The 14,759-nt window shown below is 46.2% G+C and overlaps 1 long non-coding RNA gene across 2 annotated transcripts; it reads left to right on the top strand.

Annotated features, from left to right (window-relative positions):
• The first annotated feature begins 1,825 nt into the window (after nucleotides 1-1,825).
• Nucleotides 1,826-13,227, top strand: LOC132584039 (uncharacterized). Of its 2 annotated transcripts, none has more exons than XR_009556233.1 (4): nucleotides 1,826-2,151; nucleotides 5,834-5,993; nucleotides 10,281-10,464; nucleotides 13,056-13,227. It is a non-coding gene; the product is annotated as an uncharacterized LOC132584039 (long non-coding RNA). The 2 variants fall into 2 exon arrangements; XR_009556232.1 differs by lacking the exon at nucleotides 1,826-2,151 and adding an exon at nucleotides 2,259-2,406.
• The last annotated feature ends 1,532 nt before the right edge of the window (nucleotides 13,228-14,759 follow it).

The following is a 14,759-nucleotide window of genomic DNA, read 5'->3' as shown; positions in this document are numbered from 1 at the left end:
CTGATGCCAAATTTATGAGTTTTAAATGCCAATTGGGGGTTTTACTGTCCTAAACCCTTTAAGCTCCGTCTTTCTGGTGGAGTTGAGTTAATGTCTCCTGTTTTTTATCCTAGGATTTTTCATAGGCTTTTCCTGCTATAGTGGCTAAAGCGTCAGACTAGAATCTGGGAGATCCAGGTTCGAATCCTCACTCTGCCATGGAAGCTCGCTAGGTGACCCAGGGCCAGTCACACATTCTCAGCATAACCTCCCTCCGTCTTTCTGGTGGAGTTGAGTTAATGTCTCCTGTTTTTCATCCTAGGATTTTTCATAGGCTTTTCCTGCTATAGTGGCTAAAGCGTCAGACTAGAATCTGGGAGATCCAGGTTCGAATCCTCACTCTGCCATGGAAGCTCGCTAGGTGACCCAGGGCCAGTCACACATTCTCAGCATAACCTCCCTCCGTCTTTCTGGTGGAGTTGAGTTAATATCTCCTGTTTTTTATCCTAGGATTTTTCATAGGCTTTTCCTTGTATAGTGGCTAAAGCGTCAGACTAGAATCTGGGAGATCCAGGTTCGAATCCTCACTCTGCCATGGAAGCTCGCTAGGTGACCCAGGGCCAGTCACACATTCTCAGCATAACCTCCCTCCGTCTTTCTGGTGGAGTTGAGTTAATGTCTCCTGTTTTTCATCCTAGGATTTTTCATAGGCTTTTCCTGCTATAGTGGCTAAAGCGTCAGACTAGAATCTGGGAGACCCAGGTTCGAATCCTCACTCTGCCATGGAAGCTCACTAGGTGACCCAGGGCCAGTCACACATTCTCAGCATAACCTCCCTCCGTCTTTCTGGTGGAGATGAGTTAATGTCTCCTGTTTTTTATCCTAGGATTTTTCATAGGCTTTTCCTGGTATAGTGGCTAAAGCGTCAGACTAGAATCTGGGAGACCCAGGTTCGAATCCTCACTCTGCCATGGAAGCTCGCTAGGTGACCCAGGGCCAGTCACACATTCTCAGCCTAACCTCCCTCACGGGGTTGTTGTGGAACTAAAACAGAGGGAAGGAGAGTGCTATAAATGGCTGTGGGTCCAACTAGGATGAAAGGCAGGATATTAATAAGGTAAATAAACAAAAGTTTAAATCTTTTGCGATCTTCAGAATCTCAATCAGCTTGGAATTGTTTGACTGCATTCTTTTTCTGTTTGGCTGCTGTTTTTATCCCTTCATCTCAATAATTTGATTGCTTTAAAATTTTATAGTTCTACTTTGCAGATCTTTATGGGTAGCGGATGGGGCATATGTGTACTTCTTAATATTTGAAATAAACATGAGAGAAGTTGAGCCACAGAAGGAGCAGCCAGCTTGTGGGGGTGGGGTGGGGGGTCAAAGAAATGCTGGGTAGCTTTAAGAGCCAGTGTGGAGAAGCAGTTAAACCAGAGGTGGCTAAACTGTGGCTCAGGAGCCACACGTGGCTCTTTCACACATCTTATGTGGCTCTTGAAGCCCCCACTGCCCCGTCGGCTGGCTTGGAGAAGGCATTTCTCTCTTTAAATCACTTCTCCAAGCCAAGCCAAGCCAACCAGCAGCTTGAAGAATGCATTTAAAATTAAAGTTGCTTTCTTTCCACTTCCCCCTCCTCATCTTCCTTCCACATCTGACGATCATATATTGTGGCTCTCGAACATCTGGCATTTATTCTATGTGGCTTTTAAGCAAGTTTGACTACCCCTGGTCAAACTGAGTGCACAAGAGCATTTCAAGGCACTTCTCTTGCATATGATTTCAATCTGTGTTTATTTTCCTGGTTCCCACCCCCAACCATTTTTACTGCTTAGCCCAGCATTGGTGGGGGGGTGGAGTGGAGGAAGGCTTTGTAAAAACTGTGGAATAGTCTAACAGACTACAGATTGGAGAAAGGGAGACTGTCGGGGAAGGGGTTCCAAAGGCAGGAACTGTGTTCCCTTTGTCAAAACTGGTGCATCTCTTTTGGCGAATGCTACCTGCCCCCACCACACCTTCTCTGCATATGTGTGTGTGTGTGCCAGGAGAGGGGTGGGGACTCCTTGACTCGCTTGCTCCCCTCCCTTCAGCTTCAGAGCTACATAAAGAGGGGGAGACAACGTGTCTACTCCATGCGCCGCAGACTTTGCATCCTGAAAACACAGACTGGGAGAGGTAAGGTACTTTTTTTTTTTTTTTTTGGCAACGATTCCTTAAATGAAGATTGCTAACTGACACAACAGGTGTCCCAGTGGCTAGTAAAAAACTGTCAAATATATTGTGAGGGTGGAATGAATTGGGGAGGGGAGGCAGAGGAAAATCCTCACCCCTCCGAGCTTGCTTGCAGCTGTTCGGAATGGGTGATCTCCAAATACAATCTCTGAATGCTTTGGTAACCCTTCTAGCGATGACCGCTTTCTAAGCAAACAGGTGAGTAAGAACTGACTTTGGCAAAAGAAACTTGACTGCTTTGGAGTGTAACTGGCAGGATTCAAAATTAAAAGGAAACCAGCGACAGTCATCACTGTGACTGTTTAAAAATGACTCCGGTTGAATGCTGGCAAGCAATGGTGCGTTCACACATACTAAACAGGGCACTGCGCAACTGGATTTTTACAGTGTAAGAATAGCAAAATCCACTTGCAACAAGTTGCCACGTGAACGCACCCCAAGTCTGGGTTTACTTGAGGCTTCTCTCTCCTCATAATTAAAGTGAACCAGAGAAGTAGAGTTAAGAGAGCAATACTTCATTTCTAAAAAGGTAGGCGCTGAAGTTCCAAAAGAGTTGCCAGCTCCAGGTTGGGAAACTCCTGGAGACTTGGGGGTGGAGGCAAGGGAGGACACTGGGATACAGTGCCACAAAGTCCACCCTCAAAAGCAGCCATTTTCTCCAGGGGAAGTTATATTTGTCATCTGGAGATCAACTGCAGTTCCCCCAATCTCACCTGAAGGCTAGCACCCCTAAGTTCATACCTGTCAATAACCATGCCATGCCATTACTAAGTGGCTGAAAAAGTACACCTTGTGCATATTTTATCCAAAGGTGCTCAGCACGACATGTGCAGTTCCTCCTATTTTACCCTCACAACAACCCTGCGATGTAGGTTAGGCTGAAATGGCACAACTGGCCCTCAGTCGCCCAGTCAGCTTCATGAATGGATTTGAACTTGAGTGTCCTAATCCAACACTCCCTCCTGAATGCCACATCATCTTACACCATTACAGGTCCCTGTTCTAAGCCCTGGCCTTAATAATAGGTTCTGGGGCGTAGATCCCACCCCAAACAGGGTTTAGTATCCAAACAGATCTGTTCTGGGCCAAATCTGCCTGAAAGAGCTAAAAGTCTCCCCCCCCCCCCCCATTCTCAGCGTGGGAGAGAGGGCTGCTTTTCCTCAGTGCTGAAAATAAGACACTCTGGACATGCCCAGAATCAATATTGTTTACTAGGTACCTTCAATAGAAGAAGTAGAGATTGGATTTATACCCTGCCCTTCACGACTGGAAGGAATTTCAGAGCAGTTTACAATCTCCTTTCCCTTCCCCTCCCCACACAACAGACACCCTGTGTGAGGTAGGTGGGGCTGAAAAAGCTTTCTCAAGAACTGCTCTTGAGAGGAACAGCTCTGTGAGAACTTGTGACTGAATCAAGGTCACATCAACAGGTGCATGTTGAGGAGTGGGGAATCAAACCACGTTTTTCCAGAAAAGGGTCCATGCACTTAACCATGACACCAAACTGGCTGTCAAGTTGATCAGGATCTGGAATTCTAACAGGTTTAGAGTGGGGAAATGTCCTGTCCCTGTAATAGAGGCTTAATGTGTAGAAAGGGGCAGCTGAAGTTTTTCATGGCTTGGTGGTAAATGTCACCAGGTAAATAACATCCTGGGCGGGAAGGTGGCATGGTGTAACCTGATCTCATCAGATCCTGGAAGCTAAGCAAAGTCACTGCCTAGAAGAGTAAACCAACCATCAAGTAAGGTTCTCTGCAGAGAAAGGCTATGGCCAATCAATCACCTCTGCTTCATCACTTGGGGTTGCCATAATTTGGCTGTGACTTGATCATACATCCCATTGTTTCCCCTCCAGGCAGCTGGCAATGCTGAGAGCTCAGTTTTGGCACACATGAACGTTTGGTCCACTATCCCCCCTTGCCACGATCATAATTGGTTTTTGGTTTTAAAATGTTGTTGTTGCTGCTGTTGTTGTGTACATGTGTGTGTGTTTGTGTGTATTTGCGCCTGGAAGTCATGGCGACCTCTGGTGACTGACCCCTACTGGGGGATACTCAGGGAGGTGGCTGAAGAAGAAGAAGAAGAAGAAGAAGAAGAAGAAGAAGAAGAAAAATTGCAGATTTATACCCCGCCCTTCAGAGATTCAGAGCAGCTTACAATCTCCTATATCTTCTCCCCCCACAACAGACACCCTGTGCAGTAGGTGGGGCTGAGAGAGCTCTCACAGCAGCTGCCTTTCAAGGACAACCTCTGCCAGAGCTATGGCTGACCCAAGGCCATTCCAGCAGATGCAAGTGGAGGAGTGGGGAATCAAACCCAGTTCTCCCAGATAAGAGCCCACGCACTTAACCACTAGACCAAACTGGCTCTCAATAAAAACCTCCAAAGGAAGTTTAGAATACTAGTAAGGGGCCAAAAGTTAAAAGCCGCTGCCAGTCTGAGTGGACAATACTGACTTTGATGGACCGAGGGTCTGATTCAGTATAAGGCAGCTTCATATGTTCATACGTTATTGACAAAAGTATACATGTTTATTACAAAAACATATTAAAACTTTAGAACAAAGCGGTAGGCAAGTACACCTTTAAGACCAACTAAGTTTTATTCAGAATGTAAGCTTTCGTATGCTCTTAAGCAGACTTCATCATGAAGTCTGCTTAAGAGCATACGAAAACTTACATTCTGAATAAAACTTAGTTGGTCTTAAAGGTGCACTTGTCTACTGCTTTGTTCTATTGCTTCAGACCAACACGGCTGTCTACTGGGATATATTAAAACTTTGTAGGGGCCCAAATTAAGCCTTGTAAAATAATCAAAGTGACAAATGCGCATGAATGGACTATATATGACCCGAGGTATTTCAGCCCGTAGAGGTCTTCTTCAGAGGTCAAAAATAGAGTTGCCAGCCTCCAGGTGGGGCCTGGAGATCTTTCACTTTTATAACTGATCTCCAGCCGGCAGAGATCAGCTCCCCTGGAGAAAATGGCTGCTTGCAAGGGCGGACTTCTGTGACATTGTACCATGCTGAGGCCCCTCCCCTCCCCAAACCCCGCCCTCTCCTGGCTCCACCCCCAAAGTCTCCAGGTATTTTCCAGCACAAACTTGGCAACCCCAAAATTTCAACATACAACAAAGTCCCTGTTACACTTGTAAATCAATAAACAATGAACAATCCATTAATATAGGACCTTAAATGGAATGTTCAATCTGGAAATGAATGTCACAATTTTTTGGAAGGCCATGAATGTATGTCAGTAGCAGTTACATATACAGCAAATAGTAATATTACAAATATGTAATTTAGGTCCTAAAAGTAAAATCCCTTATCAGGGTCGGTGTAACATCGGTATGTATCAGTCTGAATAAAGCCTGCCCCTGCCTTCCAGCTCTGGTATTCCATGGAGGTTCTCCCATCCAAGTACTTGCCAGAGTCGACCCTGCTTAGCTTCCAAGATCTGACGAGATTGGGCTTGTCTGGCCTATCCAGATCAGGGCACCACAATCCTAATTGTGATTATGAGTATGTGTGTGTGTGTGGGGGGGGTAGATTCCAATTCTGAATGGGTGACATTATCTCCTTTCAAAATTGCCTCTTTTTTTGTGACTTTGCTGTCCTCTTCTCCAGTTACTCCCTCCCCTAGGCGACTATTTCGACAGCCATGTACCACTTTCTGCGACTCGCTTTCCTCAGTCTCTTGTGTCTCCACGCTTTGGGCTGGGTAATTAGAAGATCCACACAGAATGAACCATGGAAAGCTCTGGACCAGCTGCAGAACAGAGAGCTGGTAAGAGGTTCAAATGAAGTGGGAGGCAGTGTTTGGGCCAGTTGGGACCTGTTTTCAGCGCCAAAGTTTTGTTGGCCTTGGAGGTATGTCAAGAGGTAATAAGAAGGGCACCTCTGAATTAGGACAGAGCCAGTTGGGTATAGTGATTAAGTGTGCGGACTCTTATCTGGGAGAACCGAGTATGACTCCCCACTCCTCCCCTTGCAGCTGCTGGAATGGCCTTGGGTCAGCCATAGCTCTCGCAGAAGTTGTCCTTGAAAGGGCAGCTTCTGTGAGAGCTCTCTCAGCCCCACCTACTGCACAGGGTGTCTGTTGTGGGGGAAGAAGATAAAGGAGATTGTGAGCCACTCTAAGACTCTGATTCAGAAAGAAGGGCGGGGTATAAATCTACAGTCTTCTTCTCCTTAATAACACACATCATGCCTCTTGTTCACAATTGAATAAATAAAAGCTGCATCATAGTTTGGGAGAGCAGGCCATCTTTAAAGAACAAGAATATAGTTCGCTTACATGCTCACTGATTAAAAAAATTAGCCCTATCGATTAATAAACTAAAATTGTGTTGATTAAATTATGGTTGCCAGCTCTGGACTGGGGAATTCCTAGATCTTGGGGCGGGGGGGGGTGGTGGACCCTGAGGAGGGTGGGGTTTTGGGAGAGGTGGTATTTCAATGCGGTATTATGCCAGAGGCCACCTTCCAAAGCATTCATTTTCTCCAGGTGAACTCATCTATGTCACTTGGAGATCATTTGTAATAGCGGGAGATCTCCAGCCACCACCTGGAGATTGGCAACCCTAATTAAACTACCAGTTAACACTTGTGAATCTCTCAGCTGCAAGGCTGGCAGGCTCCCCTTGGCTACTGGCATGGGGTAGGGTAGGGTTGCCATGTCCAGGTTAAGAAATTCCTGGAGATTTGAGGACGCAGCCTGGAGAGGGAAGGTACCTCAGCAGGATATGGAATCATAGAGTTGGAAGGGACCTCCAGGGTCATCTAGTCCAACCCCCTGCACAATACAGGAAACTCACAATACCTCCCCCTAAATGCACAGGATCAGCATTGCTGTCAGATGGCCATCGAGCCTCTGTTTAAAAACCTCCAAGGAAGGAGAGCCCACCACCTCCGGAGAAAGCCTGTTCCACGGAGGAACCACTCTAACGGTCAGGAAGTTCTTCCTAATGTTGAGTTGGAAACTCTTCAATTTAATTTCAACCCGTTGGTTCTGGTCCAACCTTCTGGGGCCACAGAAAACAATTCCGCACCATCCTCTAGATGACAGCCCTTCAATGCAAGGAGGGTATAATTCCAAAGTATCAGTTTTCTCCAGTGTGTAGTCTGTAAATGAGCTGTAATTCCAGGGGATCCCAGATCCCACCTGGAGGCTGAAAAATATTTAAGGATTACAGCATGAAAGACCAAAATAAAACTAACGCACTGTTTAGCTGTAATAGCACACAAATAAAGAACAATTTTCAAAAATGTCAATGATGACAAAATCTTATTGTATTTTTACACAATATTATTGACTCTTAACATGGAGCATTACAGCAACAGCCAGAGTACATAGAGTCCAATAAACAAAGAAATGAATTCACAAAGTCCATTATAAGTTCACACTCATTTGTTCTCAAATGGAAACCATCAAGTCCATGAGAAGTCCAGTATGAAGTCCTAGTCCACACGAGGATTCTAGATAATCCCTCGTTCCGATGACTTCTTCCTCAGTGAACCCCAGATAGTAATGGCATGTACCAAACTATGGCATCATAGTGGTGGAAGCTGGCAGCCCTGCTTAGCCAGTTTGGTGTAGTGGTTAAGTGCGTGGACTCTTGTCTGGGAGAACCGGGTTTGATTCCCCACTCCTCCACTTGCACCTGCTGGAATGGCCTTGGGTCAGCCATAGCTCTGGCAGAGGTTGTCCTTGAAAGGGCAGCTGCTGTGAGAGTCCTCTCAGCCCCACCCACCTCATAGGGTGTCTGTTGTGGTGGAAAAAGGTAAAGGGGATTGTGAGCCACTCTGAGATTCGGAGTGGAGGGCAGGATATAAATCCAATATCATCATCATTAGCTGAACAACAATCCACTCAGCTGAGCCCCTGGGTGGTTTATGTCCTGCCCCCACCCCCCACAATCTCAGACGGCAAACAAGGATCTGTGGGTGATGATCCCCATTCAGGTTGGCGAGTCCACACAGTGCCAGGCTGAATGGAGGTTTGAGCATCTGCTCTTGAGAAGGCTGAGGAGCTCCTGGACCACAGATACCACCACCTGCTGCATCCTGGCTGAGTGGTTTCAAAGTGTGTTCGCAAAGCTTTCATGTCCACGGCAAACATTGTCCTCTGGCTGCTGGCTTGAAAACAGTATCTTTTCCCCCATACCTCCCTCAATTCTTCTTCCCCTTTTTGTTAGCCCCCTTTTGATCTCGCATGAAATACTCTTGTTAAAAGTCAAGGGCTTTCTAATCTGACCTTAGCAGGTCTCCCACAGTGTGCCCCCTCTCCCCTCGCCCTCTCTAAAACTTCTGATCTCTTTGAGAGCTCTTCAGCATCTATCCAATAAGACGGCTTCATTACGGTTTCAGCCTCTGGATGCCTCGAGAAGCCGTATTGTTTGCTTGTCTAGCCTCAGCTGTCATTTCTAGACGAAAGCCTGAGTTACTATAAAATGTAGTCTAAGGGTGATTACAGACTGGCACTTTGGGCTGACTCAGAGACAGCTCTGAAATTGACCCAAAAAATCCTTCCACACACAAATATCTGCTGCCCGTCCCCCTCCTGTACTCACCCCGTCCTCTGGCCTCTGCAGGCTGGATCAAAAAACTACCACTTCCAAAGTGGAAGCAAATTTCTGAGCCCACAGCCAGTCGCCCCATTGGCACCTGGAGTATAAGCTTTCAGCTCCTGCAGAACTCTACTTCAGCCCACTGCCTGGAACAATACACACAGCCCAAAAAAGAATGATGTGTGACTTAAAAGCCGGCATCCAGCCATTAAAACACTTTGGCTCAGACCAACTTACAGCAGTTTTTTCCAAATGCATTTCTGTACCCAAGGGGCTCACAATTCCAGTAACAGTCATAGGGATGCCAGCCACCAGGATGGGACCTTGAGTTCCCCCAGAATTACAGCTCATCTCCAGACTACAGAGGTCAGTTCCACTGGAGAAAATGGATGCTTTGGAGGGTGGACTCTATGGCATTGCGCTTGCTGAGGTCCCTGTCCTCCCCGGGCTCCACTCCCAAATCTACAGGAGTTTCCCAACCTGGATCTGGCAATCTTATCCTTCTCCAACTACAAATTGAGGAAAGTCTAAGACAGGGGTGGCCAAATTTGCTTAACGTAAGAGCCACATAGAATAAACATCAGACGTTTGAAAGCCGTAAGACATGAAGATCAGGTGCTTGAGAGCTGCAAGGAAGAAAGGCCATCCGATATACATCGTTTTGTATTATAGCACCTTATCTGTTGTGGTTTTAATGAATTAATCTATTTATGTAATGTATTTTATTGTATTTTATCGTATAATGTATTTACTGTAATTCATGGCACTTTCCATGTTTGTGAGCCGCCCTGAGCCTGCCTTGGCGGGGAGGGCGGGATATAAATAATAATAATTATTATTATTATAAATATTATAAATAAAATATTATAAATATTATAAAATAATATTATAAATATTATAAAATAATAATAATAATAATAATAATAATAATAATAATAATAATAATAATAATAATAATAATAATAATAATAATTATAGGGGGAAAGGAGGAATGAAGAAGAAGAAGATGATATTGGATTTATATCCCGCCCTCCACTCCGAAGAGTCTCAGAGCAGCTCACAATCTCCTTTACCTTCCTCCCCCACAACAGGCACCCTGTGAGGTGGGTGGGGCTGGAGAGGGCTCTCACAGCAGCTGCCCTTTCAAGGACAACCTCTGCCAGAGCTATGGCTGACCCAAGGCCATGCTAGCAGGTGCAAGTGGAGAAGTGGGGAATCAAACCCGGTTCTCCCAGATATGAGTCCGCACACTTAACCACTACACCAAACTGAAGTAAAATAGATGGTAGGATGGAGGAGGGAGAGGTGGAAAGAAAGCAACTTTAACTGTAAATGTGTTCTCCAAGCTGTCAGCTGGCTTGGCTTGGAGAAGTGATTTAAAGCGATAAACGCCTTCTCCAAGCTGGCCAACAGGGCATCGTGGGCAAGAGCCACACAACATGTCTGAAAGAGCTACATGTGGCTCCCGAGCCACAGTTTGGCCACCTCTGGCTCTTCCCTTGCAGTTTCTTGCAGCCCTACAATCCTACTTCAGCAACAAGGGCATCCACGTGGACCGAACAGCTCCTGCCTTCGCCTTGCCCTTGATGGAACGTGACATGAGGATCCAGGAAACACTGGAAAAGCAAGCTCTGGTGACGCTGGAGCCCAGCACGGACAAGTAGATAAGCCTCTTTCTCAGGAGGGCAGGTGAGCACCATTCCCACACTTCTGGAGTACTAGCTGGTAAATTCAATGGGGTGAACCACTTTTCTCCAAAAGGGAGGCACAGGAGAACATGGGGAAATCTTCCATGAACATAGGAAGAGCCAGGGCTATTTTTGTAGCAGAAACTCCTTTGCATATTAGGGCACACACCCCTGATGTAGTCCTCCTGGAGCCTACAATAGGCCCTGTCCTAAGAGCCCTGTAAGCTCTTAGAGGATTGGCTACATCAGGGTGTGTGTGGCCTAATATGCAAAGGAGTTCCTGCTACAAAAAAAGCCCCGGGAAGAGCCCTACTGGAACAGACCTGTGGTCCATCTAGCCCAGCATCCTGTTTCACACACCAGTTGACTAGTCACTCTGGGGGCCAAATCTATTGGGTTAAATGTTAAAGGAAACATTTCCGGAAACAGGGCTCATTTTGGGCAGGAGCTCACCAGAGTAGAGCTCTGGAACCACTAAATTTTATTGTGCTTTTCCTTTCTCCCCTCTCCCTCCAAAAAGAAATACCTGCTTCTGGGCTCCATCGTTCAAACCCCCTGTGAGAATTTTACTGAAATCTAAGATCTGACAAACTTTCTAATACCGCCCCCCCCCCACAAAAAATGGAGAAAATAACCAAAACATAGAAAGCAGGCAGAAGGAAGTCTTCCTCGTGTCACTGTGGCCACATAGGAGAAAGTCATTGAAAAAAGGATGGGAGTAAGGTTTTATTCTGACAATTATAATTCAGGAAGCATTTTTAGATGCTGATATAATTTAGTACACCTTCCGGTGAGGTCAGGGGTGTGGGGCATCGGCAAATGAGTTGTGCTAATGAGCTCCGGCACCTCTCTTTCTACAAAATGACCCCTGCTTGGAAACAAAGAAGCTTTATGTAGCATCCCCATCTTCCATGTTTCCCAGTTAAGGGGAAAATGCTGTTCAAACAAATTTAAAAGATGATCTGATGTCAATGGTGACAAGAGAAAGAAATTTTACTTACAAACATAAAAGCGCATCTTACATGACATATTCAGGTAGGCACATTTAACTGATTGTGAACAGAATCACTTCAAAAAGAGTAACTTGCTACAGCTCCAAGCCCAGGTAAGAGAGAGAAGAGGGGCCCCATATATAGGGCTGCCAAGTCCAATTTAAGAAATATCTGGGGGCTTTGGGGGTGGAGCCAGGAGACTTTGGGGGTGGAGCCAGGAGACTTTGGGGGTGGAGCCAGGAGACATTGGGGGTGGAGCCAAGATCAAGGTTGTGACAAGCATCATTGAACTCCAAAGGGAGTTCTGGCCATCACATTGAAAAGGCCGTCACCTTTTCAATGCCTTCCTTCCATAGGAAATAATGAAGGATAGGGGCACCTTCTTTTGGGGCTCATAGAATTGGACCCCCTGATCCAATTGTTTTGAAACTTGGGGGATATTTTGGGGAGAGGCACTAGATGCTGTACTGAAAATTTGGTGCCTCTACCTCAAAAAACAGCTCTCCCAGAGCCCCAGATACTCGCGGATCAATTCTCCATTATTTTCTATGGGAATAAATCTCCATAGGGAATAATGGAGTTCCCAGCAGACATTTCCCGCCCCCCGCTTTCTGATGACCCTGAAGTGGGGGGAGGGCCTCCAAACTGGGGGATCCCCTGCCCCCACCTGGGAATTGGCAACTCTACCTATATAAGATGAAAACAGAATGGCCAAAGACTTTCAACGTCTACCTAACAAGAAGGTTGGGCCAACTGCCGAGCGTACCCAAGTCCAGCATCCTGTTTCACACAGCAGCCAATCAGCTGCTCTGGAGAACAAACCAACAGGACCCAGAGCTACGGCCTTTCCCTGTGGTTGCTTCCTCCACTGGGTTTCAGGTGTCTGCAGCCTTGACCACAGAGTTTCCCCTTACGAATGATCAGCTAATAGACATTATGGACCTGTCTTCCATATGGAAACCTCGCTGATGCTGCGTTGTCTAGACAGTCACAGCAGCAACAGTGATGCTACACTTGCCTGTCCCCCACGCAGAAACCACCAGGGAGATCAGGGGAAATGTGAGGAAACCACAGGAGGTGCACAAATGTGGAGAAGCAGGGGAAAAAACCCACCAACCCTACTTCCAAACACAGCTGAACTCAGAGCAAATAACCTGTGCGGAAATGGCCATTCTGCCATGCTGTAAATGGCCAGAAAGCCACACTACAGACAAATAAATAAATAAAGGCAGCTTTTTTGCGCTCTGCATGACTGTATGGTTGCTAAAATCCATGAGGTGGCTGGAGAGCTCCTGGGATTACAACTGATCTCCAGGAAACAGGGAGAGTTCACCTGGAGAAAATGGCCCCTTTGGAAGGTGGACTGTTTGGCATTATATCCCACTGAAGTCCCTCCTCTCTCCCATATCCATCTTCCTCAGGCTCCACCCCCAAAATCTCCAGGTGTTTCCCAACCCTAACTGGGGTTGAGGTTGAGCAAAGGGGTGTGTGGATTTTATTAAGCAGCAATTATTTTGGGCACATTACCTCTTTCCCATCTGTTATGTTTCTCCCTTTTAAATACTAATTCTCTCTTTTGTTGTTTTATTCATCCATTCAGGTGAAATATTCTGCCTTTGAACATACTTACCCCAGTTCAACTCCACTCGGATACAGTCACAGTCTGACTTTTTATACATGCCAGAGACTTGTTGGTTTGAGGATTACAGGAATGAATGAACCCCTCTGTGTTTTAAGCAATCTCGTTCTAAATAAATTCTGCTTATGTTTCATTCCTTTCTTTTCTTTGTTGCTTGTAATGAATACTTTGTACCTACCATGGAGCTGTTTGGGGCCCCTCTTTGGGCCATGGCTCAGTGGAAGCGCCTCTGCTCTGTATCATCTCCAGCTGAAAGGACCAGATAGGAGGTGATGTGAAAGACCTCAGCCTGAGACCTTGGAGAGCTGCCGCCAGTCTGATTAGGGTATGGTTCAGTATAAGGCAGCTTCATATGACCCCGCCCTCTCATGTGTCTGATTAAGATGCCCCCTTAACAGAACAGGTTGGAAGAAGAAGAGTTGGTTATTATAGTCCACTTTTCACAACCCGAAGTAGTCTCAGAGCAGCTTACAATTGCCTTCCCTTCCTTTCCCCACAACAGACATCCTGTGGTAGCTTGGCCTGAGAGAGCTCTGAGAGAACTGCTGTTGAGAGAACTGTGGCTGACCCATGGTTACCCAGCAGGCTTTATGTGGAGGAGTAGGGAATTTAACCCTATTCTCCAGATTAGAGTCCACAGCTCTTAATCATTATACCAAACTGGCACTATACCAAACAGGGTAACCATTTTTGCCTCAACTAGTAGGAAGATATTAGGCTTCAAGCTAATTTGGAAACTATCTTTTGATGAGATACACAATGGTAGTCTGTGTATTACTGAGTAGTTACAGAAAAGCAGCCTGAATAGCTCAGACCAGGGGTGGACAAACTTGTTTGACGCAAGAGCTACCCTGAATAAAGATCAGATGCTTGAGAGCCACGAGACATGAATGTCAGATGTTTGAGAGTACACAGTCAGGCAGGAAATAGATGGGGAGGGAGAGGTGGGAAGAAAGCAACTTTAAATGCATTCTCCAAGCTGCCAGCTGACTTGGCTTGGAAAGTAACTTAAAGAGAGAAATGTCTTCTCCAAGCTAGCTGACGGGGCCGTGGGAGCTTCAAGAGTCACACAATATGTGTGAAAGAGCCACATGTGGCTCCTGAGCCAGTTTGGCCACCCCTGGCCCAGACTAACCCAATCTCAACAGAGGTTTGAAACTAAACAGGATTAGCCACAGTTAGCACTTGGATGGGAGACCACCAAGGAAGTCCAGGATCACTATTCAGAGATAGGCAATGGCAAAACACCTCTGAATGTCTCTTGCCTTGAAAACCCTATGGGGTTTGTCATGAATCAGTTGTGACTTGACAGCTCATAATTATTGTGGGGCCTTTGGCTAGCCTGATCTTGTCAGTTCCTGGAAGCTAGGCCAGGTTGGCCCTGCTTGGTAGTTGGAAGGCCAGGGTTGCTACACATACAACAGCAAACCACCTCTGTTCATCTCTTGCTTTGAAAACCCTACCAGCTCACCATAAATCAATTGTGACTTGATGACACTTTACACCAGCACCTCTGGGTGTTGATAGTCTTTTCCTTACAGGATGCCTAGATAAGACCTCTGACATTAGAAAGGCCCCAGAGATGTTGTGGCTGAGTGTGGTAGAGCACCTGCTTTGCATCCAGAAGGTCCCACGTTCAATCCCTGGCAAAAGGATCTCAGATAG

This window comes from Heteronotia binoei, chromosome 15 (assembly GCF_032191835.1).
Source record: "Heteronotia binoei isolate CCM8104 ecotype False Entrance Well chromosome 15, APGP_CSIRO_Hbin_v1, whole genome shotgun sequence".
Taxonomy (NCBI): domain Eukaryota; kingdom Metazoa; phylum Chordata; class Lepidosauria; order Squamata; family Gekkonidae; genus Heteronotia; species Heteronotia binoei.
The sequence above is the reverse complement of the archived record's forward strand: the minus strand, read 5'-3'. Positions and strand labels throughout refer to the sequence as shown.